We start from the raw sequence: 18326 nt of genomic DNA on the forward strand, positions 1-18326 counted from the left end.
TCACCAATAATAACTTTTATAGCAACAACGGTATATGTTGTGTCAACATTAGTCACTACTGTGTGAAAAATGGTAAGTGTTGTGTTAACAATAGTCACTACTGTGAGAAAAATGGTAGCTATTGTGTCAACAGTAGAAATTATTGTGTGAACAACGACAACGGTTGTGTCAACAATAGTAATTATTGTGTGAACAATGGTGACTGTTGTGTCAACAATAGTAATTATTGTATGAACAGTGGCAACTGTCGTGCCAACAATATTAATTATTGTGTGAACAATGACAACGGTCGTGTCAACAATATTAATTATTGTGTGACAACGACAACGGTCGTGTCAACAATAGTAATTATTGTGTAAAGATAGTAACTGTCGTGTCAACAATAGTAATTATTGTGTGAACAATGGTGACTGTTGTGTCAACAATAGTAATTATGGTATGAACAGTGGCAACTGTCGTGCCAACAATATTAATTATTGTGTAAAGATAGTAACTGTTGTGTCAACAATAGTAATTATTGTGTAAAGATAGTAACTGTCGTGTCAACAATAGTAATTATTGTGTGAACAATGGTAACTGTTGTCTCAACAATAGTAATTATTGTATGAACAATGACAACGGTCGTGTCAACAATATTAATTATTGCGTGAACAACGACAACGGTCGTGTCAACAATAGTAATTACTGTGTAAAGATAGTAACTGTTGTGTCAACAACAGTAATTATTGTGTAAAGATAGTAACTGTCGTGTCAACAATAGTAATTATTGTGTAAAGATAGTAACTGCCGTGTCAACAATAGTAATTATTGTGTGAACAATGACAACTGTTGTGTCAACAATAGTAATTATTGTGTGAAAAATGATAACTTGTGTCTGCAATAATAATTATTGTATCAACAATTGTAACGTTTATGTCATGTCAGTGTATAAGAAGAACACAGTGGAACATTTCTTTTCATCTTAACCGACTGGAAACTGGGAACCGTTACTTCTTTTGTTGCGTGGATGGCTGTAAATTTAATAAAACCTTTCAATAGCCCGTAAGATAGATATTCCGCAGTTGACCAATCCGAAGGACGTGCAGGTACTGAGTCGGCGCCTAAAGACACGAACTACAGAATTGCAACTAGCGTCTATTTCAAAGAACTACATATATAAAGTGGGAATCATATTGCGGCGAGATAAAAGAAACGGTCTTGTTCTTGATTGGTTGGGCTGATTATCTGTTGAGTTACCGGAAAGTAGAATTGCTCGCACGAACATTGAAACTCACAGGTGTGTCTCAGCACGTGCTTGTTGAGCGCTCTGCACAGTCTAGTTAAGAAGAAAGATGGTTGTGGTCTCACTGTCCGGAACGCTGGCATTCATTCTCTTCTGTCAAGGTAAGTGTAACGACTGGCCCACATTCGAGTTGCTTGAAATGTTACCCTACTTGCTGTACTTTTTTCAAACTCTTGCTGCACACTTGGTGTTGAGCGTAATGTAATCTGTGTTAGATTAACACTGCTTTTTTTGGTTTAACCCGATCAAAATTCGTTGGTGATAATTCAAGTAAATCCGAGAACGACATAGAAATTTCATTCTACACTTTTCGGTAGCAAAAGGAAACGAGAGATACATACAGACGATACAAAATAAATATTGAATTTTAACCAATAAAAGTCGCACATCAACGTTGACAAACCCTAAAAATCTCCTATACACGATTATAGACAGATTTTAGTGGTAGAAACACATAATATGCAAGTTTCGATAACAAGTTCCTAGACTAAAGAAATAACAGTTCGGATGGCAAGATTACTTAGAGATGCACGTGATATTTCTATATAAATATATTAATGTATGTATTATAACATATTATTGGACATTTCAAACGAAACAGATGGATTAGAAACCATAAGATGTCGAACTTTCAGAACTGTTGACAAGGGAGGGCGACCTTTTCCACACGGCTAGTGTTAATACATATATATATATCCACCACTGTTTTATAATTATTGACGGTAGGATTGTATGTTTATATATGTAATAAATGGCTGGTATGGATAGAGAAAACGCCATGTAGAGGAGCAAACAACGTTTCGACCTTCGGTCATCGTCAGGTTCTCTTCATCACGGATTGTATGTTAGTTTGTTTTGAATTTCTGCTCTCGTCGTCCCTTATTTAGTATAATGGAATTGACTGCAATATTATAACACTTCCATGACTGAAAGGGCGAGCACGTTTGGTGGGAAAGAGAATTCGAACCTTCAACCCGCGTAAAACCTGTTAATTTTAATACGTTTAGTAGGCATTATTCGTAAGATTTCCTCATCTTATATCTGAAATGACACGTTAATATCCTCTAACTGTAGATTTAGGCTCACAGATTTACATTTTCTGAAATTAAGTGGCATATAGTTGAAAGTGGTGGGAGGTTTGTACAGTGGCATATAGTTGAAAGTGGTGGGTGGTTTGTACAGTGGCATATAGTTGAAAGTGGTGGGTGGTTTGTACAATGGCATATAGTTGAAAGTGGTGGGAGGTTTGTACAGTGGCATGCAGTTGAAAGTGGTGGGTGGTTTGTACAGTGGCATATAGTTGAAAGTGGTGGGTGATTTCTAGTGTGGAATGTAGGAGAAAAAGTGGGTGATTTCTATAGTGGCATCTAGTTGAAAGTGATGGGTGGTTTTTTTCCAAAATATGTTTCAGTACAATAGCTTCGTGTTGAGCCTCTCGCAATGATCATATTTAGTATTTAGTGGTGTATCGAACAGCCACATGTTTAGTGTTCAGTGGTGTATCGAACAGCCACATGTTTAGTGTTCAGTGGTGTATCGAACAGCCACATGTTTAGTGTTCAGTGGTGTACTATCAAGTGTGTTAAGGCGTGCGACTCGTAATCTGAGGGTCGCGGGTTCGCATCCCGGTCGCGCCAAACATGCTCGCCCTTTTAGCCGTGGGGGCGTTATAATGTGACGATCAATCTCACTATTCGTTGGTAAACAGAGTAGCCCAAGAGTTGGCGGTGGGTGGTGATGACTAGCTGCCTTCCCTCTAGTCTTACACTGCTAAATTAGGGACGGCTTGCACAGATAGCCCTCGAGTAGCTTTGTGCGAAATTCAAAAACAAACAAACAAACAAACAAACAAACAAACAAACAAACAAACAGTGTCAACTGAGTGCAGAAACACATGAACAGAAAGGCTTGAACGTAAAGACCATCCCTGTAAACAACAAACGTGTTAGTAACAAGGAAGGCATTTGATATATCATAAAGATTATTAGGAACTGAGAAAACAACAACAAATTATTTAAATTTAAAGTAAAACAAATTCGCTAAACTGCTTAGTGGCATTAACAGTGGGAATAATTGGAGAAAGTTAAAACAACACTAGTTGTATTAATATTCTAATGTAACTAGCGTTGTGTTAATTAATTGGAACAGTAAGTTGAAACATAGTTAGCTGTATTAGTGTTATCCCTAAACTCAGTCAAAACAGCCCTAGTAGAGCTATCATTTCAGCTGTTCTGTCCATGTTAAAACAGTCTGCTTAACTCATCAGTTTTCGTACCACATATGATGATTGTCAGTGACGTTTACAGTTGACTTAGACCTGCTTTATTGTAGTAATAATACAATTAATCATACGAGTTTAATCAAATACTGTTACGTGTGTTTTAAGGCAGAACTCAGTTGCTGCCAGAATGTTCCAGAAATCTCGCACAAATAATCTTATGATTTGTTTAAGTAGGTAATCTCTAAAGACCTGAATGTTCTTTATTAACTTGTAGTAATACGATAAACGTTTATACAGTATTTTATCTCCTTACCACAACATAATATGATTAATATTTTTTATGAATATGACGTATACTTGAACTTCTCACATTTCTGTAAACATTCGTTTCAGTTATTTTGTTTACAATAAACAATTTCAACTTCCACAAAATCTACTGTAATACCTCTATACTTAGATTTATAGTTGTTTACATACAATACTTTGATTTCATTATCTACACTTATTGTTTACATACAGTACCTTGGTTTCATTATCTACACTTATTGTTTACATATAGTACTTTGGTTTCATTATCTACACCTATTGTTTACATACAGTACGTTGGTTTCATTATCTACACCTATTGTTTACATACAGTACTTTGGTTTCATTATCTACACCTATTGTTTACATATAGTACTTTGGTTTCATTATCTACACCTATTGTTTACATACAGTACGTTTGTTTCATTATCTACACCTATTGTTTACATACAGTACGTTGGTTTTATTATCTACACCTATTGTTTACATACAGTACACTGGTTTCATTATCTACACTTATTGTTTACATACAGTACACTGGTTTCATTATCTACACTTATTGTTTACATACAGTACCTTGGTTTCATTATCTACACCTATTGCTTACATACAGTACCTTGGTTTTATTATCTACACCTATTGTTTACATACAGTACACAGGTTTCATTATCTACACCTATTGTTTACATACAGTACCTTGGTTTTATTATCTATACCTATTGTTTACATACAGTACGTTGGTTTCATTATCTACACCTATTGTTTACATACAGTACTTTGGTTTCATTATCTACACCTATTGTTTACATAGAGTACGTTGGTTTTATTATCTACACCTATTGTTTACATACAGTACTTTGGTTTCATTATCTACACCTATTGTTTACATACAGTACCTTGGTTTTATTATCTACACCTATTGTTTACATACAGTACACTGGTTTCATTATCTACACCTATTGTTTACATACAGTACTTTGGTTTCATTATCTACACCTATTGTTTACATACAGTACCTTGGTTTTATTATCTACACCTATTGTTTACATACAGTACGTTGGTTTCATTATCTACACCCATTGTTTACATACAGTACCTTGGTTTTATTATCTACACCTATTGTTTACATACAGTACTTTGGTTTCATTATCTACACCTATTGTTTACATACAGTACTTTGGTTTCATTATCTACACCTATTGTTTACATACAGTACCTTGGTTTTATTATCTACACCTATTGTTTACATACAGTACGTTGGTTTCATTATCTACACCTATTGTTTACATAGAGTACGTTGGTTTCATTATCTACACCTATTGTTTACATAGAGTACGTTGGTTTCATCATCTACACCTATTGTTTACATACAGTACTTTGGTTTCATTATCTACACCTATTGTTTACATACAGTACGTTGGTTTCATTATCTACACCTATTGTTTACATAGAGTACGTTGGTTTCATTATCTACACCTATTGTTTACATAGAGTACCTTGGTTTTATTATCTATACCTATTGTTTACATACAGTACTTTGGTTTCATTATCTACATCTATTGTTTACATAGAGTACGTTGGTTTCATTATCTACACCTATTGTTCACACACAGTACTTTGGTTTCATTATCTATACCTATTGTTTACATACAGTACGTTGGTTTCATTATCTACACCTATTGTTTACATACAGTACTTTGGTTTCATTATCTACACCTATTGTTTACATAGAGTACGTTGGTTTCATTATCTACACCTATTGTTTACACACAGTACTTTGGTTTCATTATCTATACCTATTGTTTACATACAGTACGTTGGTTTCATTATCTACACCTATTGTTTACATACAGTACTTTGGTTTCATTATCTACACCTATTGTTTACATACAGTACGTTGGTTTCATTATCTACACCTATTGTTTACATACAGTACTTTGGTTTCATTATCTATACCTATTGTTTACATACAGTACGGTGGTTTCATTATCTACACCTATTGTTTACATAGAGTACGTTGGTTTCATTATCTACACCTATTGTTTACATAGAGTACTTTGGTTTCATTATCTACACCTATTGTTTACATAGAGTACGTTGGTTTCATTATCTACACCTATTGTTTACATACAGTACGTTGGTTTCATTATCTACACCTATTGTTTACATACAGTACTTTGGTTTCATTATCTACACCTATTGTTTACATAGAGTACGGTGGTTTCATTATCTACACCTATTGTTTACATAGAGTACGTTGGTTTCATTATCTACACCTATTGTTTACATACAGTACTTTGGTTTCATTATCTACACCTATTGTTTACGTAGAGTACGTTGGTTTCATTATCTACACCTATTGTTTACATACAGTACTTTGGTTTCATTATCTACACCTATTGTTTACATACAGTACGTTGGTTTCATTATCTACACCTATTGTTTACATACAGTACGTTGGTTTCATTATCTACACCTATTGTTTACATACAGTACTTTGGTTTCATTATCTACACCTATTGTTTACATAGAGTACGTTGGTTTCATTATCTACACCTATTGTTTACATAGAGTACGGTGGTTTCATTATCTACACCTATTGTTTACATAGAGTACGTTGGTTTCATTATCTACACCTATTGTTTACATACAGTACTTTGGTTTCATTATCTACACCTATTGTTTACATAGAGTACGTTGGTTTCATCATCTACACCTATTGTTTACATACAGTACGTTGGTTTCATTATCTACACCTATTGTTTACATACAGTACTTTGGTTTCATTATCTACACCTATTGTTTACATAGAGTACGGTGGTTTCATCATCTACACCTATTGTTTACATAGAGTACGGTGGTTTCATCATCTACACCTATTGTTTACATAGAGTACGTTGGTTTCATTATCTACATACATTGTCTAAATTTCCATTAAACGCATGATAAACTTGCAACATAGCTCTTGGTAATTACATACAGTAAAACAAATATATTAGATAACTGTACTTGTAATTCGACTTTAAACGCCGTCTTAGAGGTATTACTTTATTGAATGTAATTAGCTGTATGGAAGTTATGATCTGACGTATAACCAGAACTTCCCCAATGTGCTATAATAACTGTAATTACAGAGAACTTCCAAGTACAACAACAACAACGCTATAACTTTCCTTGGTAGTAAGCCACATCTCTGGTAAAAAGTTACCCACGAGTTGGGGTTGTACTCTTCGTCCGTTATGTAGCTCTCATGAGATTTCCAAACCACTGTGTTTTTCCGGAGCTAAGATAATTGCTTTCAACGCACCTCCTGAACAGTTATTACCAAAGTGAGAACACAAAGAAGCAGATGTCAAAAAGAAAGTCATTTACAGAGTTGAAAAAATGAAACAGAGAGATAACAAATAGTTCACACGAATATCGGTTTGCTTACCAGTAATGTTTACATAATATGCGTTTCTTTTCCTGTATTGTTTACATAATATGTGTTTCTTTTCCTGTATTGTTTACATAATATGTGTTTCTTTTCCTGTATTGTTTACATAATATGTGCTTGTTTATCAGTAAAGTTAACATTCTATAGCTTAGAAGTTCTATTGTCACTGTATGCAATCAGAGATGGATATATAACACTGCATATGGTGAGTAAACGTTAAAAGGCTGATGTGATAGAAACTTTAAAACCTGTAAAATCAACCTCCCTACCTCAGTTTTATGTTCATTACAAATTAAAAAATACAAACAAATCAATATTTATGATAGGCAATGTTTCAAAATATACAACAACACTGCCAAGTGGATAGGGGCGCTAGACTCGCAAACTGAGGGTCGCAAGTTCGAATCCCCGTCTAACATAACATGCACGTCCTGTCAGCCAAGGAGCATTATAATGTTGCAGTCAATCCAATTATTCGTTGGTAAAAGAGTAGCTGAAGACTTGGCGGTGGGTAGTGAAGACCTCTAGTTTTACACTGTTAAATTAGGGACGGTTAACCCAGATAACCCTGGTGTAGCTTTGCGCAAAATTCAAAACAAACAAACAAAATTACTAAACGTATTCAGTGAAAAATGTAAGAACTGGTGATAACATATACTAGTAGTTTAAACTAAACTCTTCGGTGTCTTGGAGATAAGTCAGAGGGCTTATAACACTTATAAATCTGGGTTCAACACTGGTGGTGGGCACAGCAGAGAATGTTCACCTTCTAAATCTGGGTTTGACACTGGTGGTGGGCACAGCAGAGAATGTTCACCTTCTAAATCTGGGTTTGACACTGGTGGTGGGCACAGCAGAGAATGTTCACCTTTTAAATCTGGGTTCGACACTAATGGTGCGCACAGCAGAGAATGTTCACCTTCTAAATCTGGGTTCGACACTGGTAGTGGGCACAGCAGAGAATGCTCACCTTCTAAATCTGGGTTCGACACTGGTGGTGGGCACAGCAGAGAATGTTCACCTTCTAAATCTGGGTTCGACACTGGTGGTGGGCACAGCAGAGAATGTTCACCTTCTAAATCTGGGTTCGACACTGGTGGTGGGCACAGCAGAGAATCTCGCCTTCTAAATCTGGGTTCGACACTAGTGGTGGGCACAGCAGAGAATGTTCACCTTCTAAATCTGGGTTCGACACTAGTGGTGGGCACAGCAGAGAATGTTCACCTTCTAAATCTGGGTTCGACACTGGTGGTGGGCACAGCAGAGAATGCTCACCTTCTAAATCTGGGTTCGACACTGGTGGTGGGCACAGCAGAGAATGCTCACCTTCTAAATCTGGGTTCGACACTGGTGGTGGGCACAGCAGAGAATGTTCACCTTCTAAATCTGGGTTCGACACTAGTGGTGGGCACAGCAGAGAATGCTCGCCTTCTAAATCTGGGTTCGACACTATTGGTGGGCACAGCAGAGAATGCTCGCCTTCTAAATCTGGGTTCGACACTATTGGTGGGCACAGCAGAGAATGTTCACCTTCTAAATCTGGGTTCGACACTAGTGGTGGGCACAGCAGAGAATGTTCACCTTCTTAATCTGGGTTCGACACTGGTGGTGGGCACAGCAGAGAATGCTCACCTTCTAAATCTGGGTTCGACACTGGTGGTGGGCACAGCAGAGAATGTTCACCTTCTAAATCTGGGTTCGACACTGGTAGTGGGCACAGCAGAGAATGTTCACCTTCGCGCTTAACAGCAAACGTAGTACAGGTTCGTAGCCATTATTATAATACAGGGCCTGAATTATATAGATGATATTGTTAATAACCACACGTTATAGCACGTTCTAAGATAGGTCACATTGTTTAAGAACCATACATTATAGCATGCTTTAAAACAGGTCCCACTGTTTATTAACCATACATGATAGCATGTCATAAAATAGGTCCCATTTTTAACAACCAAAAGTTTAATGATGTTTTAAAATAGGTCTTATTGTTTATTAACTACACATTATAACATGTTTTAATATAAGTCCTATTGTTTAACACCAGATGTTTCAACACATGTTTCGATTGACCACTTCAACAGACAAAGAGCAGATACTATCCGAAGCTAAAACTATTAATAACAAGACTTTATCTTTACAAATATACTGCGAGGGTTGGTATATCTTCACAATATACTGCGAGGGTTGGTACATCTTCACAAATATACTGCGAGGGTTGGTATATCTTCACAATATACTGCGAGGGTTGGTATATCTTCACAAATATACTACGAGGGTTGGTATATCTTCACAATATACTGCGAGGGTTGGTATATCTTCACAAATATACTGCGAGGGTTGGTATATCTTCACAATATACTGCGAGGGTTGGTATATCTTCACAAATATACTGCGAGGGTTGGTATATCTTCACAAATATATTGCGAGGGATGACTTATCTTCACAAATATACTGCGAGGGTTGACTTATCTTCACAAATATACTGCGTGGGTTGACATAGTCTGCTAGTTCGGACACTCGATTAGCAAACTGAATCTTGTTCCTTTCATCCTTGAGCGCGTTATTATGTGACAGCGAAAAATTAGTATCAGAGGGTTGTGACTTCCCTTCCACCAAGAAACTGGTTACTGGTGGTACATCAGTGGTTGAGGTCTGGATTGTGAATGACAGGATTTCTATATGAAGCTTAGTTGTGTGTGATACGTATATTAAATGGAGAAAAAAGAAAGAAAAAGTTTTTTTTATCTGGATAAACATAACGTGGTAAATCTGGAAGATTCATAGGGTTAGGGTCAGCAACTGGAAGTGACATAACGTAGAAGTTTAAGAGGTGATCACTTGCTAGCAAGCGTTTCTTTGGAGGGCGGAAACTGTAGCTAAGAACATTGGGAAATGTACCTACAGTCATTCTGCTGTGCCACTGGAGTGCTACGTTTCTTTGGAGGGAAATGTACCTACAGTCATTCTGCTGTGCCACTGGAGTGCTACGTTTCTTTGGAGGGAAATGTACCTACAGTCATTCTGCTGTGCCACTGGAGTGCTACGTTTGTTTGGAGGGAAATGTACCTACAGTCATTCTGCTGTGCCACTGGAGTGCTACGTTTGTTTGGAGGGAAATGTACCTACAGTCATTCTGCTGTGCCACTGGAGTGCTACGTTTCTTTGGAGGGAAATGTACCTACAGTCTTTCTGCTGTGCCACTTGAGTACTACGTTTGTTTGGAGGAAATGTACCTACAGTCATTCTGCTGTGCCACTGGAGTGCTACGTTTCTTTAGAGGGAAATGTACCTACAATCATTCTGCTGTGCCACTGGAGTGCTACGTTTCTTTGGAGGAAATGTACCTACAGTCTTTCTGCTGTGCCACTTGAGTACTACGTTTGTTTGGGGAAATGTACCTACAGTCATTCTGCTGTGCCACTGGAGTGCTACGTTTCTTTAGAGGGAAATGTACCTACAATCATTCTGCTGTGCCACTGGAGTGCTACGTTTCTTTGGAGGAAATGTACCTACAGTCATTCTGCTGTGCCACTGGAGTGCTACGTTTCTTTGGAGGGAAATGTACCTACAGTCTTTCTGCTGTGCCACTGGAGTGCTACGTTTCTTTAGAGGAAATGTACCTACAGTCATTTTGCTGTGCCACTTGAGTGCTACGTTTGTTTGGACGGAAATGTACCTACAGTCATTCTGCTGTGCCACTGGAGTGCTACGTTTCTTTGGAGGAAATGTACCTACAGTTATTCTGCTGTGCCACTTGAGTGCTATGTTTGTTTGGAGGAAATGTACCTACAGTCATTCTGCTGTGCCACTGGAGTGCTACGTTTCTTTGGAGGAAATGTACCTACAGTCTTTCTGCTGTGCCACTGGAGTGCTACGTTTCTTTAGAGGGAAATGTTCCTACAGTCTTTCTGCTGTGCCACTGGAGTGCTACGTTTCTTTGGAGGGAAATGTACCTACAGTCATTCTGCTGTGCCACTGGAGTGCTACGTTTCTTTGGAGGAAATGTACCTACAGTCATTCTGCTGTGCCACTGGAGTGCTACGTTTCTTTAGAGGGAAATGTTCCTACAGTCTTTCTGCTGTGCCACTGGAGTGCTACGTTTCTCTGGAGGAAATGTACCTACAGTTATTCTGCTGTGCCACTTGAGTGCTACGTTTGTTTGGAGGAAATGTACCTACAGTCTTTCTGCTGTGCCACTGGAGTGCTACGTTTCTTTGGAGGAAATGTACCTACAGTCATTCTGCTGTGCCACTGGAGTGCTACGTTTCTTTGAAGGGAAATGTACCTACAGTCATTCTGCTGTGCCACTGGAGTGCTACGTTTCTTTAGAGGGAAATGTTCCTACAGTCTTTCTGCTGTGCCACTGGAGTGCTACGTTTCTTTGGAGGATAATGTACCTACAGTCTTTCTGCTGTGCCACTGGAGTGCTACGTTTCTTTGGAGGAAATGTACCTACAGTTATTCTGCTGTGCCACTTGAGTGCTACGTTTGTTTGGACGGAAATGTACCTACAATCATTCTGCTGTGCCACTAGAGTGCTACGTGTTCGTACAAAAGAATCGTATGTTTATAGAACAAAGAAGATTTAAATCACAGAAACTTTCTGTTAGTTATTAGAAAAGGTTAAAACTTAGAGGGTAACTTTGAGCCATCACCTGGGCTTTACAGAAAATTACAACTTGGTGCTGAGCCATGTCAGGTAGTTGAAAGGACGAATTACTAATAGTGATAGTAAATAACAAAGGATGTGACTTTCTTTTGTTTTAGTGGTGTCAAGGATAAAACGCCATCTTGTTGTAGTGGTGTTAAGGGTAAGTCGCCATTTTATTTCAGTGGTGATGAGGATAAGACTCCATTTTGTTTCAGTGGTGATGAGGATAAGACGCCATCTTGTTTTAGTGGTGATGAAGATAAGACTACATCTTGTTTTAGTGGTGATGAGGATAAGACTCCATCTTGTTTTATTGGTGATGAGGATAAGACGCCATCTTGTTTTAGTGGTGATGAGGATAAGACTCCATCTTGTTTTAGTGGTGATGAGGATAAGACGCCATCTTGTTTTAGTGGTGATGAGGATAAGACTCCATCTTGTTTTAGTGGTGATGAGGATAAGACGCCATCTTGTTTTAGTGGTGATGAGGATAAGACGTCATCTTGTTTTAGTGATATTGAAGGCAAGACACTAGTGATGACTCCAAGCCAAAAAGATGTTTACTATGTTTATTATTAGTAGTGGTGACCACAAGATCAGTCTTAATGACATATTATTACGGTTGAACCGACTTATACATACTGTCAACATGAAGAAGATAGAGATGATGGAACTGAACCTTGAAGAACTCTAATAGAAAGTTTATAGTATCAAAAAAGAGCCGTTTCGTGAGAAATGAATGCATGTCTTCCATGGAGAAATGAGCTGATAAGTCGGATGAGTTGTAACTGTTTGTGGCTTAAGTCATGTCGCCAGATGGATTTGAAAGCTCGTTCAAAACCAGTAAGAGACATTACGATTTGTTAATGTTAAGTGATGATTAGAAATAGAGTTCGATAATTAGATAAATTAATCCATTATGGATGAAATCCAGTCTGGTTACGAGTTAATGATCAGCAATAGACCTATAGAGTGATGAACTAGAATATAAGGTTTTACTAGTTGTACCGATAGAATAAGAACATAAATTATTAGGTTTTAGTAAGAGTAACATTACATAAACCTAGCAAACATTACATAAATCTAGCAAACATTACATAAACCTAACAAATGTAACACAAACCTAGCAAACGTTACACAAACCTAGCAAACGTTACATAAACCTAGCAAGAGTCGGGGTAAAGTCGAAAGTAACGAAGAAATGTTACAAAGAAAAGAAGGAATCTCACTAGACCAGCCGAAGATGATAGTATGTGGTCTCTTCTGGGTCAGGGGCAGTTATGTCCACACCTCAGGACCAGTTTGAGATAACAATATGTGACTTCTTTTGGATCATTTTGACAAAAGTATAGAAAAATTTCCTTTAAACTCCAAATATATATAAAATTACTCTTTTTTTTTTTTCATTTCAACCAACGTTTCGCCTTTGCGTCTCCATCAGGGTTAATCTGTGCACATATGTACACACTCTCACACGCACACATATATAGATATATTAATCTATATATTTATATATATGTAACCAAAATATCAATAAGATTCACCTATGGATACAAATAAAATACCTGAATTTTTAGTTCCTTTTATTAACTACTGGTTTCTGTCCCGTTAGAATTCGTTTTGAATTCACTCAAAATTACCAAGAAAATTAGAATTTCTTAAGACACGTTAGCTCTGTATTTAATAATTTAAGACATGTTAGCTCTGTATTTAATAATTTAAGACACGTTAGCTCTGTAGTTAATAATTTAAGACACGTTAGCTCTGTAGTTAATAATTTAAGACACGTTAGCTCTGTAGTTAATAATTTAAGACACGTTAGCTCTGTAGTTAATAATTTAAGACACGTTAGCTCTGTAATTAATAATTTAAGACACGTTAGCTCTGTAGTTAATAATTTAAGACACGTTAGCTCTGTATTTAATAATTTAAGACATGTTAACTCTGCATGTAAGACATGTTGTAAGTCTGGGGACATTCTGCTGTGCCACTGGAGCACGATTTAAATTATGTTCATATCACTATAAAGTTTCCCGAATTACAGTTATATAATATACTACCTAATTGTTTTATATAATATACTACCTAATTGTTTTATATAATATACTACCTAATTGTTTTATATAATATACTACCTAATTGTTTTAAAGATGCTTTTGTTTCTAACATTAAAACGTTTTGGAAAAAAATGTTAGATGATTGTTTTGTAGTATAAAAAGCTTCTTAAGACATTAATAAATTCAATAAACAAGGAAATTAGATTTACCTTCGAAAGAAATAATAAAGGTGTTGGTAAATGTTTCACTAGAAAAGGAAATTGAAACATATTTTTTATAAACACACAAATTCTCATCAATATTTCGTTTTTTTTAGTAATCATCTCTAAAACACGAAATTAAATGTTCTTGTAAAAGTTACAAGTAGATTATATCGTGTGATTACCGGTAAAGATACGTGTGATATCAGATTATTAGAACCACAAAAAATATTTAATTTAGTATCAGTGTGTGGAGAGATTTTACGATTCTTAACAATAATTGTTTTTGATAGAAAACATTGAAAGAGAGACATTAGTGAATCGGTTGGAATAGCAATACATCTATGGTTTTACAACGCTAAAATCAGGGGTTCGATTTTCCCTCTGTGGACACAACAGATAGCCCGATGTGGCTTTGCTATAAGAAAACACACACTTTAGTGAACCTAAAGAAAATATTATACGTTGTGACACATTCTCCAAATATATGTTTTGATATCTCATTTGTTAATATACAGCTAGAACAAATAGTAGATAAAAACTGAAAGACAAGCAAATATAACAAAATTATTTTATTTACAAGACGATTACAAGACAGAGACATTTTAAAGACAGTTCTAACCAAGAGTTGTGTTGTATGTTATTTATGTTTCATGAAATCTGTCAGCACAGTAACGAACAACAAACATTTCGTTTGTTTTTTAACAACCGACTTAATTGTAATTCTAAGAATATAATATGTTATAATAAATTCTGGTGAATTATATACTGGTGAAACAGAGACGAAGAATAAGTTCACATAAATTCCACAATAGATGACCAGAAAAACGAAACAACTTTCTATATGTCAGTAAGCATTTTAATAAACGTGTTTTGAGAAAATTTAAAATTCTAAAAGAACTGTTTTCACGTTTTCCCATTTTTTGCGAATGTAATGTTAAACATAAAATATATGTTTTTCAAAACATATTTTATTCTATGTGGCGCTAATTTCAATAGCTAGTAGTAAGAGGACAGCAATAATTGGTTGTCAGTAGAAACTGAAGACCAACAAAATGGTTACTGACACTTAGAGAAAACTAAAAGTAATTTACTGTATGAAGTTATAAGTAAATTACATTCATATTATAATAAAAATAATAATTTAATTTAAGAAGTAAAGAATATTGATTAATTATATTTATTATTGAACAATAGTTGTGTACTTAATTTACATACCGACTGTGTTGTATGTTGTATAAAGTATATGTTTGTAACTTGGATTATTTAAGTTTAGTTGAATAATTTGTTTTTGTTACAGATTCTCTCTAAAACTATTTCCTAAAGAGAAATGAGTAGACGAAATTAATAAAAGAAAGAAAAAATAAAGTCTGATTTTTCAATAGTTTCTTACATGTGTGTATATATACAATAACCCTGGAGAAGTTCCACAGCGAACAGGTTTTTATATGTACCCAGAGTATAAAGGGTGTTTGTTTGAATCCATTCAGTATTCACTACAAATTGTAAATAACAACAAATGAGTCACGGACAGTGATGTGTCTCCTCACCAGGACCAGTGAAGATGATATCATGTAACCCCTTCTGGGTCACGGACAGTGATGTGTCTGCTTACCAGGACCAGTGAAGATGATATCATGTAACCCCTTCTGGGTCACGGACAGTGATGTGTCTCCTTACCAGGACCAGTGAAGATGATATCATGTAACCCCTTCTGGGTCACGGACAGTGATGTGTCTCCTTACCAGGACCAGTGAAGATGATATCATGTAACCCCTTCTGGGTCACGGACAGTGATGTGTCTCCTTACCAGGACCAGTGAAGATGATATCATGTAACCCCTTCTGGGTCACGGACAGTGATGTGTCTCCTTACCAGGACCAGTGAAGATGATATCATGTAACCCCTTCTGGGTCACGGACAGTGATGTGTCTACTTACCAGGACCAGTGAAGATGATATCATGTAACCCCTTCTGGGTCACGGACAGTGATGTGTCTCCTTACCAGGACCAGTGAAGATGATATCATGTAACCCCTTCTGGGTCACGGACAGTGATGTGTCTCCTTACCAGGACCAGTGAAGATGATATCATGTAACCCCTTCTGGGTCACGGACAGTGATGTGTCTCCTTACCAGGACCAGTGAAGATGATATCATGTAACCCCTTCTGGGTCACGGACAGTGATGTGTCTGCTTACCAGGACCAGTGAAGATGATATCATGTAACCCTTCTGGGTCACGGACAGTGATGTGTCTCCTTACCAGGACCAGTGAAGATGATATCATGTAACCCCTTCTGGGTCACGGACAGTGATGTGTCTCCTTACCAGGACCAGTGAAGATGATATCATGTAACCCCTTCTGGGTCACGGACAGTGATGTGTCTCCTTACCAGGACCAGTGAAGATGATATCATGTAACCCTTCTGGGTCACGGACAGTGATGTGTTTCCTTACCAGGACCAGTGAAGATGATATCATGTAACCCCTTCTGGGTCACGGACAGTGATGTGTCTGCTTACCAGGACCAGTGAAGATGATATCATGTAACCCCTTCTGGGTCACGGACAGTGATGTGTTTCCTTACCAGGACCAGTGAAGATGATATCATGTAACCCCTTCTGGGTCACGGACAGTGATGTGTCTGCTTACCAGGACCAGTGAAGATGATATCATGTAACCCCTTCTGGGTCACGGACAGTGATGTGTCTCCTTACCAGGACCAGTGAAGATGATATCATGTAACCCCTTCTGGGTCACGGACAGTGATGTGTCTCCTTACCAGGACCAGTGAAGATGATATCATGTAACCCCTTCTGGGTCACGGACAGTGATGTGTCTACTTACCAGGACCAGTGAAGATGATATCATGTAACCCCTTCTGGGTCACGGACAGTGATGTGTTTCCTTACCAGGACCAGTGAAGATGATATCATGTAACCCCTTCTGGGTCACGGACAGTGATGTGTCTCCTTACCAGGACCAGTGAAGATGATATCATGTAACCCCTTCTGGGTCACGGACAGTGATGTGTTTCCTTACCAGGACCAGTGAAGATGATATCATGTAACCCTTTCTGCGTCAGTGACAGTGACACTGGACTGTGATGGGTGTGTTCACATAAATATCCCACAAAACATTTCCTCCACTGTAGAATTTGTTGAAGTAGTTGTAGAATGGAAGAACTCGTGTTGTATGTAAATTGTTGTTGTATGTTGTATGTAGATTGTTGTGTGTTGTTAGTAACTTGTTGTTAGTTGTATGTAACTTCTTGTGTGTTGTATGTAAATTGTTGTACGTCAGTTGTTGTGTGTTGTTAGTTGTATGTAACTTGTTGTTAGTTGTATGTAACTTCTTGTGTGTTGTATGTAAATTGTTGTACGTCAGTTGTTGTGTGTTGTTAGTTGTATGTAACTTGTTGTGTGTTGTATGCAAATTGTAGTATGTTGTATGTAACTTTGCTGTAATGTGAGGTGAGGAGAATGTATAACCTGATTGATAAACTGGTGCTATCGGCTCCTTTGTATGGTGTGTAGTGATAAGTCGTGTTATGTAAGGGTATTTAACAAGGCGAAGCTGGTATGTGGTGATAAGTTGTGTTATGTAAGGATATTTAACAAGGCGAAGCTGGTATGTGGTGATAAGTCGTGTTATGTAAGGGTATTTAACGAGGCAAAGCTGGTATGTGGTGATAAGTCGTGTTATGTAAGGGTATTTAACGAGAAAGCAAAAGCTGGTATGTGGTGATAAATCGTGTTATGTAGGAGTATTTAACGAGAGCAAAAGCTGGTATGTGGTGATAAGTCGTGTTATGTAAGGGTATTTAACAGAGGCAAAGCTGGTATGTGAGTGATAAGTCGTGTTATGTAAGGGGTATTTAACAAGGCAGAAGCTGGTATGTAGTGATAAGTTGTGTTATGTACGGATATTGAGGACGAGGCAAAACTGGTATGTGGGTTGATAAGTTAACAGGGTTATGTAAGGATATTTAGTTGGGTTATGTAAGGATATTTAACGACAAGCTGGTATGTGGTGATAAGTTGGGTTATGTGGGATATTTAACAGAAACAAAGCTGGTATGTGGTGATAAGTTGGGTTATGTAAGGATATTTAACGAGGCAAGCTGGTATGTGGTGATAAGTTGGGTTATGTAAGGATATTTAACAAGG

At 37.1% G+C, this 18326-nt stretch overlaps 1 pseudogene across 1 annotated transcript in view; it reads left to right on the forward strand.

Annotated features, from left to right (window-relative positions):
* Positions 1-1160: 1160 nt before the first annotated feature.
* LOC143241710 (uncharacterized) overlaps positions 1161-18326 on the forward strand; it is a 117600-nt pseudogene continuing 100434 nt past the window's right edge. Inside the window, exon 1 of the transcript XR_013022263.1 lies at positions 1161-1383. The product of XR_013022263.1 is annotated as an uncharacterized LOC143241710 (transcript). The remainder of the gene's footprint in view (positions 1384-18326) is intronic.

This window comes from Tachypleus tridentatus, unplaced genomic scaffold (assembly GCF_004210375.1).
Source record: "Tachypleus tridentatus isolate NWPU-2018 unplaced genomic scaffold, ASM421037v1 Hic_cluster_1, whole genome shotgun sequence".
Classification (NCBI taxonomy): Eukaryota; Metazoa; Arthropoda; class Merostomata; order Xiphosura; family Limulidae; genus Tachypleus; species Tachypleus tridentatus.